The 14,554-nt window shown below is 42.2% G+C and overlaps 1 long non-coding RNA gene across 1 annotated transcript in view; it reads right to left on the bottom strand.

The window, feature by feature from the left end:
- Positions 1–2,686: 2,686 nt before the first annotated feature.
- The window catches only part of LOC148113169 (uncharacterized), a 29,098-nt gene continuing 17,230 nt past the window's right edge, over positions 2,687–14,554 (bottom strand). Inside the window, exon 3 of the long non-coding RNA XR_015728365.1 lies at positions 2,687–3,695. This is a non-coding gene — a long non-coding RNA (uncharacterized LOC148113169). The remainder of the gene's footprint in view (positions 3,696–14,554) is intronic.

Here is a 14,554-nt window from a genome sequence, read left to right on the forward strand (position 1 = left end):
CCTTCACAAAAGGATGAGTCAAGTCACCTCAGAACTTTTTAGGACTTTTTAGTTTCTTTTTTAAGATAGAAGTTCAAAGGCAAAATCCATGTCTTGTTTTTTTGAGGGGGCTTAAGGCAATTTTCACTTCTGAAACTCTCTCTGAACTTCTCCACAACATGCTTGGTTCCATGCCCTTTTGAAATGATTAATAATAAATTAGCATTAGTATTGCTTAATGCAGTGGTGAAATCCAAAAATTTTTACTACCGGTTCTGTGGGCATGGCTTGGTGGGCGTGGTGTGGCTTGGTGGGCATGGTAGGGGAAGGATCCTGCAAAATCTCCATTCCCACCCCATTCCAGGGGAAGGATATTGCAAAATCTCCATTCCCTCCCCACTCCTGGGGGAAGGATACTGCAAAATCTCCATTCCCACCCCATTCCAGGGGAAGGATATTGCAAAATCTCCATTCCCACCCCCGTTTGCCAGTTCTCCGAACTACTCAAAATTTCTGCTGCCGGTTCTCCGAACTACTCAAAATTTCCGCTTCCGGTTCTCCAGAACCTGTCAGAACCTGCTGGATTTCACTCTTGGCTTAATGTATCCTTACTAAGACTCCACCTGGAATACCGCATCCAGTTTCGCTTACCACATTACAAAAAAGATGTTGAGATTTTGGAAAAGGTACAAAGAAGAGCCACTAAGATGACTAAGGGCATGGAGACAAGAACATGAAAAACAGTTGCAGGAATTATGTATGGAGAGAAGAAGGACCACGGGTGACATGATAGCAGTATTCCAGTATTTGAGGGGCTGCTACAAAGAAGAGGAGGTGTTCTGCCCCAGCTCTGGATTCCCGAGGATATTGACACACACCAATGGTCCTTATCAAGTTTATTAAGTAGCAAGAATAAACCAAAGTCCGGCAAAGGTTGGCAACCAGCCCAGAAAGCAAGATACGATAAGACTTTTCCAAAAAATGGTCTGATGGTAATTACAAGTTGTTTCTAGCAGGAAACTTACTAACAGTAAGGGAGTGGCCAGTTATCCTCAAGCCTTACTCTCGAGGAGACCTCCTCCTCCTGAGTAGCCACTCCTGCCGTTTGGCAGCCCTGCGTGCTCGAGCATTGAGGAGAGGCTCCTCCACTTCGCTCTCTCCACTTGAAGGAGCCTCTGGAGGTTCTGAAGGCCCTGGCTGAGTCTCTGCCTCTGGCACCACATCCTCTTCAGCCTCCTCACTGTCCGACGCAAGCGCTGGCTGCGCAGGCTGCTGGCGCGACCCCACACCAGCCTCCTCATCGTCGGGATCAGCCACGATCCGCGCAGGCTGCTGGCGGGCCACAATAGGGGGGTCAACTTATTTTCCAAAGCACTGGAGATAAACTATTAGATCTGAGGCACTCTGGAATTCCAAACTGATATCAAATTAAATTTTGGGGAATTATTAAATATCCGACTAAAGAATAAAATTATAATTAAATGATTTAATTTAAATAAAAATAAATTGAATGATTTTTTTCTGTACTGTAACTTTTTCCTCCTGATTCCATCTTTTTTGGGGGGTGGGGGGCGGAAGCTGAATACACAACTTGGTGGCCAAGAGTGAACACGAACAGTCTTGGGATAGATCCGGGGTGTCTAGCCTTGGCAACCTTACCACTTGAGGACTTTAACTCCCAGAATTGCCCAACTACCATGGCTGGCTAGGGAATTCTGAGAGTTGAAGTCCACGAGTCGTAAAGTTCCCAAGGTTGACATCTCTGGCATTGATGGATCTCTGTTTTGCAACAATAAGGCTGGTCCGGGCTATGCTAGAGCTGGACAACTCGACTGAAAAATAATGTCTAGAAGTCAATCTGGAAACCCCCATTCCAGTGAATTTGCACCCCATATTTTATCATACTGTAGGAAGTTAGTACCCACTCATCTAGAAAAATGAAATATTAAAAAGGCAGAATATTATATTTCCCTGGATGAGAAATTGAGAAACATGTTTTTAAGGCAGGAAGCAGAGTCACTCTTAATAGCCCCCATCCTCCTCAATAGCCCACAGCAGATGTCCCCACTTAAGAGATAAAGAGATAGCTAGGTCTATTCATAAGCAAATGCCCTCACCCAAGATCCAACAAAGGTAGGATTAGCCCTCAGACACAATAGGAATTGCCCAAAGCCCCTTCATTGCATCATGTCAGTTGCAAAAGAACTCACCACATGGCACCCAGGAAGATTGCATCACCCAGCAAGGCTCAACCAAGCCTGGGACACAGGACAACCTACAGAGTTACCCCTGCATAGTTCCATGTGAGTCTGATAACTAATCAGAACACAAGCTCAAATTCAAAAGTCCAGAGAGGGTATAAAACTCAGGTACTCTCAGCATCTCTGCCCTTTTTTTCTTCAGCCAAGATCTTCAAGGCATGTGATCCTATCCACCATTAAAACCATCTTTCCAAGTAGTCTCCATGTTTCCAGTGTCTTTCTCCCCACTTGGAACTGAACCCAGAAGGACATTTCTTCCAACAATACTTACACATATTCTGAGTTTTCTAAAAGCAAAACAACCCTGTTTTCCCAGGATAAAGAAAGAAAGGAAAATTAACCTTCTCGCTTCCTCAGTTTCACAAACAAAGGTTATTTCTGAGAGCAAAGGGAGCACTCATGTTTCTGAATAGAATAGAATAAAATAGAATTTTTTATTGGCCAAATGTGATTGGACACACAAGGAATTTGTCTTGGTGCATGCGCTCTCAGTGTACATAAAAGAAAAGACACATTCGTCAAGAATCATAAGGTACATCACTTAATGATAGTCATAGGGTACAAATGATACAAGCAACAAAATTACAGTCATACAGTCATAAGTGGAAGGAGATGGGTGGTGGGAACGATGAGAAGATTAATAGTAGTGCAGACTTAGTAAATAGTTTGACAGTGTTGAGGGAATTATTTGTTTAGCAGAGTGATGGCGTTCGGGAAAAACCTGTTCTTGTGTCTAGTTGTTCTGGTGTGCAGTGCTCTATAGCGTCGTTTTGAGGGTAGGAGTTGAAACCTCCTTATGTCCAGGATGTGAGGGGTCTATAAATATTTTCACAGCCCTCTTTTTGACTCGTGCAGTATACAGGTCCTCAATGGAAGGCAGGTTGGTAGCTGTTGGTTTTTCTGCAGTTCTAATTATTCTCTGAAGTCTGGGTCTGTCTTGTTGGGTTGCAGAACCGAACCAGACAGTTATAGAGGTGCAGATGACAGACTCAATAATTCCTCTGTAGAACTGGATCAGCAGCTCCTTGGGCAGTTTGAGCTTTCTGAGTTGGTGCAGAAAGAACATTCTTTGTTGTGCTTTTTTGATGACATTTTTGTATTATAAAGATATTCTATTTCTTTGTGTGGAACTCATGGTGGACACGAAAGTGGAGACTGCAATCCTTCCTTTGAGGACTAGCACAATTTTCCTTTTTGTACCTGCCGGGATTCCGAGTGGGCTCTTTTGTGACGAAGGTCACAAATCAATTGCAATCAGTTCTCCCTCTTCCTCACACACCAAGAGTTTGTGCGAATGATTCACCAGGTCAGCTGGCGTCCAACCAAGATCTACTGGTCTCTCTTGCTCAGCAGAGGGAGACAGAGGCATAGTTTTCTCTCTGTTGCAAAGTATGAGGTGTTTTTTGTTTTTTTTTCTATTCAATCTTCAGGAAACCTCATCATGCCTTGCAGCATCTTCCGAAGAAACAACAAGGGGGGGAAAAGACAAAGGATCATATTAGTTAAAAGGAAGGAGATAAATTCTACTTTTGTATCTCCTCTTTTTCCAAACTGGGAAGATGGAGGCTGGCTCCTTTTATATTTAATCTTTGTTTGTTTTCCTTCTCATTAATGCCAGTTACAAGAATTTTTGGCTTTTCCAGTTCTACAGGTAGTTTTCAATTTATAACGATAACTGAACCCAGAATTATGGTTCTCATGGCAGTCATTTAGGAAGTTAGCACCCACCCCTCTCCTAGGAAAATGAGAGATTTTGGGAAACATTAAAAGGGCAGAATATTTCCCCTAAAAGGGAGGCAGAAACTCAGCCCCCCCCACCTTTGTCAATGGGCCATTAAGGCCTGGGCCAGTCTATTCTGCATAACAAAAATCTACCTCCTTCAGGCAGAGCCACATTAGGAATTGCCCAAAGCCCCTTCATTACATCATCACCCAGCAAGAGTCAACCAAACCTGGGACTCAAAAGACAACCTACAAAGTTACCCCTGCATGGTCCCATAGGAGTGTGACAACCAATCAGAATACAAGCTCAAATTCAAAGTCCAACAGAGGGCATAAAACCCAGGCCCTCTCAGCATCTCTGCCCCTTTTCGGCCCAGGATCTCAAGCCATGTGATCCTGTTCATTAATAAACCTTCTTTCCAAGCAACCTCTGTGAAATCCTGTGTTTTTCTCCCCACTTGGAACTGAACCCAGATGGACATTTCTTCCAACATAACCATAACTGAACCCAAAATTATGATTCTCATGCAGGGGTAAAATCCACTTACCTTCACTACCGGTTCGGGAATGGGAGCGTGCCTCTTCTGCACATGTGCAGAACCCTCTGCACATGCGCAGATGGTAAAAAAAGGGACATAATGATGTCCCGGTAGGTGGGCGGAGCCTCCCGCCACCGGTGCTACCGGTTCACCGAACCGGATAGAACCAGGGGGGAGTTTACCACTGTTCTCGTGGCAGTCATTAAGCAGTGACTGTGCCCAATTTTACAACATTTTTGCATCAGTTGTTAATGTGGCGTTCATTGAGTAAACTTGGTTTTCCCAGTTGGTCTTTTTTTTTACTGGAAACCAGCAAAGAAACCCCCCAAATTGTGGTTATGTGATTACCGCAAACAAATTGCGAGCAAATGCGAGCCAGTGGCCAAATGTCCAAAATGCAATCATGTGACTGGTATGTGTATGTGTGCATGCATCAGAGGTGGGTTTCAGCAGGTTCTGACCAGTTCTGGAGAGCCTGTAGCGGAAATTTTGAGTAGTTTGGAGAACCGGTAGTAAAAATTCTGACTGGCCTTGCCCCCATCTATTCTCTGCCTCCCGAGTCCCAGCTGATCGGGAGGAAATGGGGATTTTGCAGTAACCTTCCCCTGCCATGCCCACCAAGCCACACCAAGCCACGCCCACAAAGCCACACCTACAGAACCGTAGTAAACATTTTTGAAACCCACCACTGGCATGCATGTATATGTGCAACCATCAGAACTTTGATAACAGGTCATAAGTAGTTCTGTGGAGGTCTGTTGTAGCTTTAAACAGTTGCTAAGTGAGAACTACCAGTACTTTAAAGAGAACCCTATAGCATTTCTGACAAATGGTTATCCAACATCTTCTTTAAAACTTCCAGTGTTGGAGCATTCACAACTTCTGGAGGCAAGTTGTTCCACTGGTTAATTGTTTGTTTGTTTGTTTGTTTGTTTGTTTGTTTGTTTGTTTATTTATTTATTTATTTATTTATATGCCGCCCTTCTCTGAAGACTCAGGGCGGCTTACAATGCGTTAAGCAATAGCCTTCATAGTTTTGTATATTTTATACAAAGTCATCTTATTGCCTCCTTAATCTGGGTCCTCATTTCACCTACCTTAGAAAGGATGGAAGGCTGAGTCGACCTTGAGCCTGGTGAGAATTGAACTCGCAGTAATTGCAGGCAGCTGGATGTTAAATGCTGCCTTAGTAGGAGGCATTAGCCTCCTCCTAATTGTTCTAACTGTCAGGAAATTTCTCCTTAATTCTAAGTTGCTTCTCTCCTTGATTAGTTTCCACCCATTGCTTCTTGTCCGGCCCTCAGGTGCTTTGGAGAATAGCTTGACTCCCTCTTCTTTGTAGCAGCCCCTGAGATATTGGAACACTGCTATCATGTCACCCCTGGTCCTTATTTTCATCAAACTAGACATACCCAATTCCAGCAACCATTCTTTATATCCTGTTTTCCCCAAAATAAGACATCCCCTGATAATAAGCCGAATCGGGCTTTTGAGGGCATTGCAATAAGGCCAAGTGCTTATTTCAGGGTTCAAAAAATATATAAGACAGGATCTTATTTTTGGGGAAACACGGTATGTTTTTTTTTTATTTGATTTATATGCCGCCCTTCTCCGGAGACTCAGGGCGGCTTACAATGTGCTCAGCAATAGCCTTCATCCTTTTGTATATTTATACAAAGTCAGCTTATTGCCCCCACAACTGGGTCCTCAATTTACCTACCTTAGAAAGGATGGAAGGCTGAGTCAACCTTGAGCCTTGGCGAGATTTGAACCTGCAGTAATTGCAGGCAGCTGGTCTTAATAACCAGCTTAATAACAGGGTGCCTTAGACCACTGTACTACCAAGGCTCGTTTTATCCTCCAGTCCCCTAATCATCTTTGTTACTCTTCTCTGCACTCTTTCTCTCTGTGTGCATGCATGTATGTGTGTGTGTATAGACAGACAGACAGACAGACAATATTGGGCTTTGATGCTCATGAAATTCCATTTCCATTTCTTTCTGAAGCCATTTTGGTAAGCAATCCTGATCTGTTGATTCAGGCAAAGTATTAATAGCTCAGTGATTAATGATAGTTCAAAAGCCTAGCAGGATTCCTTTTCAAAATTTTAGCAGTTCTGAAATGTCAAATAAGCATAAATAGAAGCTTGAAACATTGACTTTTGCCTTCAGCCTCTCTTTTTAAGCTGCATCATGTCCAGCACTTATAATATTCAAAAGCCATTTTTCAACAGTATAATTTTAACCTGTGGTCAGCACTTTCTTCAGTTTCTATGGCGACCTCCCGTTAAAAATTGTCGTCTTTCCATTCCACTTATTATGCCACATAGGAAAAAGTCTTTCAATAATATAGTGAAATTTCAATTGAATGGACCATTCATTCCTCCCAAAGACCCATTACATACAAAGCTATATCGTTCATGTCAATTTTCATAATTTGGAGCAATTTACCTTCTCAAGCCAATGAGGTAAAGCGATATGAATGTTGTAACTGGTGTCATTTTCACAATAACATCATAATGCATATGCATACATCCAATGGTGGTATTCACCTGGTTCGGACGAAACGGTAGTGGCAACCTGCAGGTGAGACAGACCATCCGCCTCGGCGCTATGCCGTCCTATTTAGTCACATTTTCTAAGCCGTGCGTATGCATTCAAGCCACGTGCGCGAGCAAAGCACATGCACAGAAGGCCACGCCCATGTATGGAAGGTGCGCGCTCACATTTTCGGTGTGCGGCGAACTGGTGGTAAAATTATGTGAAACCCACCTCTGCAGACATCATGGTGAATAAGGCAAAGTTATCAATAAATTTAAGTGCCTCTATTGACTATTTATTTATTTTATTTTATTTATTTATTTTGTCAAGCATATATAAAATAACAGGTAAAAGCATAAACATAATCTGAATACATGAAAAGAGTAAGTAAAAAAGGAATATTAGGACAGGGACGGTAGGCATTCTGGTGCTCTTATGCCTTACAGACCAGTGGTGAAATCTAAAATTTGTTACTACCGGTTCTGTGGGCGTGGCTTAGTAGGGGGGGGTTATTTATTTATTTAGCGTATGGTTGGTCACACACGGTATTAAAACACTTCATTTTTATAGGTTAAAAACAATGAAAACAATGAAAAAGCAGTAAGAAAACCTAAGAGGAAAACAGAAATAACATTTCAAAGTTTAATGTCGAGTTTGGAGATCCAGTCAGTAGCTGCCGTTGTTATGCAGAGGAAGTCCCTAGAATCTCCTGGATACCTTCTGTTAGGGCATTCCCTCACTATATGTTGGATAGTCTGTCGAGGGGCCCCGCAATCACATTGTGCTGAAGGTGTCTTTCCCCATTTATACAGGGAGTCAGCACACACCCCATGAGTTGTTCTAATTCTATTATATGTCACCCATATGTGTCGGGGTAGGCTAAATCCTGGAGGTATACTACTAGGACTGATATGCTCGGAGACATCTTGGGGGGAACAGCTATTCCACGCCTCCATCCACTTTTGTGTGGTGTTCTGATGATCGGCCATCAACTTACGCGCTGTCAAGATTGGTGGATTTCTTGACTTTAATCGGCATCTTAAGAGATCAGAAATGTATCCTGATCTCTTAAGATCTCTTAAAATCTCTAGGGGGGTTAATGTGACTGGGTGGGCGTGGCCAATTTTTTTAAAAACCATTTTTTACATGTAAAACCATGTAAAAAATGCTTTCAAAAGGCTCTGACAATCCCAGCTGAGTCGCCTGATCGTCAGAGGGTTTTTAAAAAACCCTCTGCCAATCAGGCGACTCAGCTGGGATCGTCAGAGCTTGGCTCATCAGAGCCATTTAAAAGAAAAAAAGCCTCTGATGATCGCCCAGCTCAGCTGGGCATGGGGGACGGGGGCAGGGATTTTTGCTACAGGTTCTCTGAACTGCCCGCCGCCATCGCTACCTACTCGCCTGAGCCGGTCCGAACCGGTAGCATTTCACCCCTGTTACAGACCTCTTAGGAATGGGGTGAGGTCAAGAGTAGACAGTTTAAGGTTAAAGTTTTGGAGGTTTGGGGAAGAAACACAGAGTCAGGTATTGCATTCCAGGCATTGACCACTCTGTTGCTTAAGTCATATTTTCTGCAATCGAGTTTGGAGCGGTTTACCTTGAGTTTGTATCTAATATTTGCTCATGTATTGTTGTGGTTGAAGCTGAAGTAGTCATTGACAGGTAGGACATTGTAGTAGATAATTTTATGTACTACACTTAGGTCAGACCGAAGTCGGCGTAGTTCTAAGTTGTCTAAGCCCAAAATGTGGAGTCTGGTACTTAGATGCAACTCACACATCTCAGAGATGTCAGAAAAATGTTCTCCATTGTATCCAAAATCTTGTAAGTGCTCTATTAAATTGAAATATTACTACACTGTTTATGCTCCTCCTTTTTCTGAGTGGAAAGCTATTCCAGAGAGTGCTCTCCTTTTGGAGGAGAGTGCAAGAGAAAGTGCAACATTCATATAATATTTGGATTATTGTAACACTCTAGCTTTTTTAGTAGATTGACTCTTTCCAAGGAGTAGACCCCTTCTCCTTGATCAGAGTAGACCCCTTCTCCTTGAGTTTAATAAGGAGGTAGATGCCATCAAAATTGAGACTAGAGTCGCTCAGACATTATAGTTTGGGCATGTTTATGTATGTTACTTTTCAGTTCTGCAGGTTATCATCTTGACATGTCACGTTCATTACTCAACAAGGCAACAATATGCATCTCGTGTTCAAGAGCTGTTCAAGAACACCCAGAAGAGTCATCAACGCCTGTACTGTTTTCCAAACATACACATTCTTTACATTTTCCACACACCCATCATCTACGAGTCTACATATATTCTGTTTCAGGCAGAGAAGTAGGAGAGCCATGCTAGTCTACAGTAGCAAAACTTAAAACACAGAAGTCTGCTAACAGTTCTTCCAACTAACATTTTTTTAAAAAAATTAAAAAGCACATGTATTTTCATGAGCTACAGCTCGTTAAAGCTTATGCATATTAATACGAATGGTTAGTAAGAAACGGTGCTACTGGAATCCTAATTCTCTCTCTGGAAAACGGTCTATTTCTGCAAAGGACACCTCAATATTTAGTTAGTCTTTAAGATATCATGAGGCCGCCTTGGATTTGGTGCAACGCATTTAGGTGTCTCTCTTTTGGAGAACTTTAAAAGTTGATATTTTAAATTTGTATCTATTTTTGTATCGTGTTTCTCAGAAAATAAGACCGAGTCTTATTTTCTTTTAGAGTTGAAAATAAGCACTCGGGGTTATTTTCGAGGTGGTCTTACTTTTTTGAGGTGCAGCAGGCCAGACTCGGTGAGCTGGATGCGCCATGGATGCACCGTTGCCTCCATTCCGAACCTTTAGCATTTCGGAATGGAGCAGTGGTGGGTTGCCCCTGGTTCGTAAGAACCGGTAGTAAGACCAGCGGGAGGCTCCACCCACTGACCCGGATGTCATCATAGGTGATCTGAGCATGTGCAGAAGCTTCTGCGCATGTGCAGAAGAGTGCACGGGCGTGATGCGAACCAGTAGTAAATGTAAGTAGAACCTACCCCTGGAATGAAGGTTTTTTGGCGAACGGGAGGAAAATGGGGAGGGAGATTTTCCTGCCTGCCATCTTCCCTCAGTCTGTGCTGAGCTTGAGGAATGGATGACAGGCAGGATAATCCCCCCTCCCCATTTTCCTCCCGTTCATCAAACAGCCTCCCATGAGCCTCCCAAAAAGAAGGAAAAAGCAAAGCAGCTGGCCGCGGAGCTGCTGGCTTCGGGGCAGCGGCCCAACAAGTAAGTGCTACACCCAGAAAGAGAAGGGCAAAAACGGTATTTGCACTGCCCCAAGGGGCCAGCAGGCTGCAAATGCAGCCAGACAGTTGCCCCCCCCATGCCTGCACCGTCTCTTGTGGTGCCCACACCCATCCCGCCCCAGGTTTATTTTCGGGGTAGGGGTAAAATTAGGCCCCCTCCCCAAAAAATTAGGGTTGGGCTTATTAGAGCCTTGGTAGTACAGGGGTTTAAGGCACCCTGTTGTTAAGCTGGTTATTAAGACCAGCTGCCTGCAATTACTGCAGGGTTCGAATCTCGCCAAGGCTCAAGGTTGACTCAGCCTTCCATCCTTTCTAAGGTAGGTGAAATGAGGACCCAGTTTGTGGGGGCAATAAGCTGACTTTGTATAAATATACAAAAGGATGAAGGCTATTGCTGAGCACATTGTAAGCCGCCCTGAGTCTTCGGAGAAGGGCGGCATATAAATCAAATTTAAAAAAAAAAAATTATTGGGGTGGGTTGTGTTTTCAGAGAAACACAATATAAATTAGCATATGCAGATTTGATGTAAACCTTTCCCTTTTTCGTTGCATTTTTTGAGTGCCCAGCATGAGAGAAAAATGCAGAGTGAGGAAGGTTCCTGCTGCATTGTATCATGGTCATCGTCACCAACCTGAATCTTTTTATTCCTGCCATGGACAGGAGCATCAGTGCCTGCAAGCTGGGGCAGTGAGTTATATGATGGGATTCCTTCTCTTGGCTTTTGCAATCCAAACAAGGCATTTTGGACATTTGTATGTGTATTAAACACATTCACAAATATTGCTGTCAGGTTAAACTAACATCGGAACGTTCTCTTTTCCTTCCCCAGACAATAAATCCATGCCAGGTATTTCGAGAATCGTCTTTCAGCCCAGCAATGCCTTAGAAAAAGTTAAATCTGTCTTGACATAACATAACCATCTGTTTAATTGTTTTCGTTGAGTCAATGATCACATATCTTAAATGTGCGTCCAGGTGCATATCTGTGACGTTGCTGGTCTATCTTTAGCTTGGACCCAAATGTAGATATTCAGAGCGGCTTGCAAGATAATTGGAATCAGATGTATTTTTCCCCATTTCAAGCCTAAGGCATTTTGGTTGCTTTAGCAACTTATTCCCTCTGCTTCTCTTCTGATGTCATTTTGTTTGGACAGCCTTGCTTTGCAACAGAGTGGCAGGAGCTGCCAGAATAAGGAAATGTAGGATGCCTGGAAAAATAGCCTAAATGCACACAGAGGAAAACGAGGGCATGTTCCAGCGAGTTTGTCATAGGTATCATGGTCTTCAACCCCGAGTTGAAGGCAATATTTTTGCTGGATTTTGCCCCGAGTATTGATTCAATGTCATTTTAGCATCCCAACTTTGTACTAGTACACTGTATATTCCTTCCACTTGGTGGGATGAGATTATGGAAAAAGTGGGGAAAGTCTGCAGACCAGCAGACAATCAATACAAAAGAAAGAAAAGGAGATACAAAGCTTCTGATCTTCTTTACAGCAGTTGTAACCATGAATGATGTCAACTTAAATGACATCTAATTTTATTTTCCTTTTTTTTTGTTTGTTTTGCCTATCTAATGCCTTCACCTCTTGTTTATTTACTGTGCTTTTCAAAATGTCGCTTGCCCCAAAGGAAGAGCAAGATGAGTTATGCATGCTTATACGTAAGAACAAAGCTTTTCAATTGCACACAAGCAGACACAGGTTGGATGAAACCAGGCTTAACAGCAGTAACTGTGAGAGGCATCTTGGAGTCTTATTTATTTATTTATTTATTTATTTATTTATTTATTTATTTATTTATTTATTTATTTTATTCAATTTATATACCGCCCTTCTCCTAGTGGACTCAGGGCGGTGCACAGCCAGAACTAAAACACATACCAATACAAAATTTAAAATTATTAAAAGAATTACATACTTTGGCCCAAATTTAAAACAATTCAAATTAAAACCCAATGACAGATTAGTGAACAACCAATCAAATATGAGCCAACAGCAGGAGTGGGATTCAGCTGGTTCGGACGAACCGGTAGTTGTGAGTAGTTGAGCTCACTCACCCCGGCGCTGTGCTGTCCTATTTAGCTGCGATGTTTAAGCTGTGTGCATACATGCAAGCACGCATGTGAGCAAAGTGTATGAGCAGAAGGCGGCACACATGCGCAGAAGGCGCACACTCTCACATTTTCGGTGCTGGGGCAAACCGGTCGTTAAATTATGTGAAGCCCACTTCTAGCCAACAGTGTGTGGTGGCAGCCCAAAAAGCCAATGCAATCCTAAACTACATTAACAAAGGGATACGGTCAAGATCAAATGAGGTACTAATACCACTCTATAAAGCCTTAGTAAGACTACACCTGGAATACTGCATCCATTTGGTTACCACACTATAAAAAAGATGTTGAGATTCTAGAAAGAGTGCAGAGACGAGCAACCAAGATGATTAGAGGAGTGGAGGCTAAAACATACGATGAACGGTTGCAGGAACTGCATTGCTAGTCTAGTAAAGGACCAGGGGAGACGTGATAGCAATGTTTCAATATTTAGGGGCTGCTAATGAGAGGAGGGGTTCAAAGTATTTTCCAAAGCAACTGAAGGCCACACAAGGAATAATGGATGGAAATTGAACAAGAAGAGATTCAACCTGGAAATAAGAAGAAATTTTCTGACAGTGAGAGCAATCAACCCATGGAACAGAAGTTGCCTTCAGAAGTTGAGGGAGCTTCATCACTGGAGGCTTTCAAGAAGAGATTGGACTGCCATCTGTCAGAAATGGTGTAGGGTCTCCTGCTTGGGTGGGGGGTGGGGGGTGGACTAGATGACCTACAAGTCCCTTCCAACTTTGTTAATCTGTCTAATCTGTACTTGTTCAATGATAACCATTCAAGGCATCTGGAGAGCTGCAGCGGAGGCCTCTCTGATGATGGTAGGATCACAGTCATCTGAACATGTGCACCTATTTCCTTTGCAAGATGCATGTGTTTCTCAACTTGGGCACTTTAGGGTGTGTGGACTTCAGTTCCCAGAAGTCCCCAGCCAGTTAAGTGACAAAATTGGACCAAAGGAGCCTGGATAGCTCAGCAGACTAATGCATTGTAATTTAACCCCAGCTGTCTGCAATTAGTAAGTTCGAATCTCACCAGGCTCAAGGTTGACTCAGCCTTCCATCCTTTCTAAGGTAGGTAAATTGAGGACCCAGATTGTGGGGGCAATAAGCTGACTTTGTATAAAATATACAAAAGTATGAAGGCTATTGCTTAATGCATTGTAAGCCGCCCTGAGTCTCCGGAGAAGGGTGGCATATAAATCCTTTTTTTTTTTTTTTTAAAAAAAGATGCTTTTCCAAAAGGCAACTGGACTTTCTTGGTTTTTGGTTTTCTTGGAAAATGTTTTGCTTCTCATTCAAGAAGCTTCTTCAGATCACTTCTTGGATGAGAAGTGAAATGTTTGCAAAGAAAAAAATACCTCAAGAAAGTCCAGTTGCCTTTTGGAAAAGCACCTTTGGGACAATGATGACCTGGATGATTGAAAATCTCCCTAGACATTTGGCCAAGTTGGAAAAAAACACTAATCTACAGCATAACTCTTCAAGATGATTCTGTTACTCTCTTTCTACAGCTTAAAAATAGCTTGCTATTTTATCAGTGGTTAGACCATAAAAACGGAAGTTAGAAACAGGGAAACAAAAGACCATTTTAACCAAGATTAGTAAAATAAAGAAGATATGTTAAGAGAGAGAAGCAAATATTATGATCATGTTTAATATTACCACTTTAATACTATAGAATTAATGTTAAAGCAATGAATATTGCTGTAAATTTTGATTATTACTGTATAAAGATACCCAGATGACACACTATTTAATTGAAGATGGAATTATTATATTGAAAAATAAAAAATGTAATAAAAAAGAGGGAATATTAGTAGTTATAATTTCTATATAAATTGAAAATAAGTAATAATTAGATGGAAAGTTGAGAGGTTGAAAGATGGTATTACTATGTATGTTCAAGAAGATAATTGACATTAGAATGGAACGTTGAAATATTGAATAACTATTTTAAAATAACCAAGTACATTAATATTAGGATTATATCTCAGGGGCTGCCACAAAGAAGAGGGAGTCAAGCTATTCTCCAAAGCACCTGAGGGTAGGACAAGAAGCAATGGGTGGAAACTGATCAAGGAGAGAAGCATCTTAGAATTAAGGAGAATTTTCCTGACAGT

Source organism: Pantherophis guttatus, chromosome 6 (assembly GCF_059756535.1).
Source record: "Pantherophis guttatus breed Tessera chromosome 6, ASM5975653v1, whole genome shotgun sequence".
Lineage (NCBI taxonomy): Eukaryota > Metazoa > Chordata > Lepidosauria > Squamata > Colubridae > Pantherophis > Pantherophis guttatus.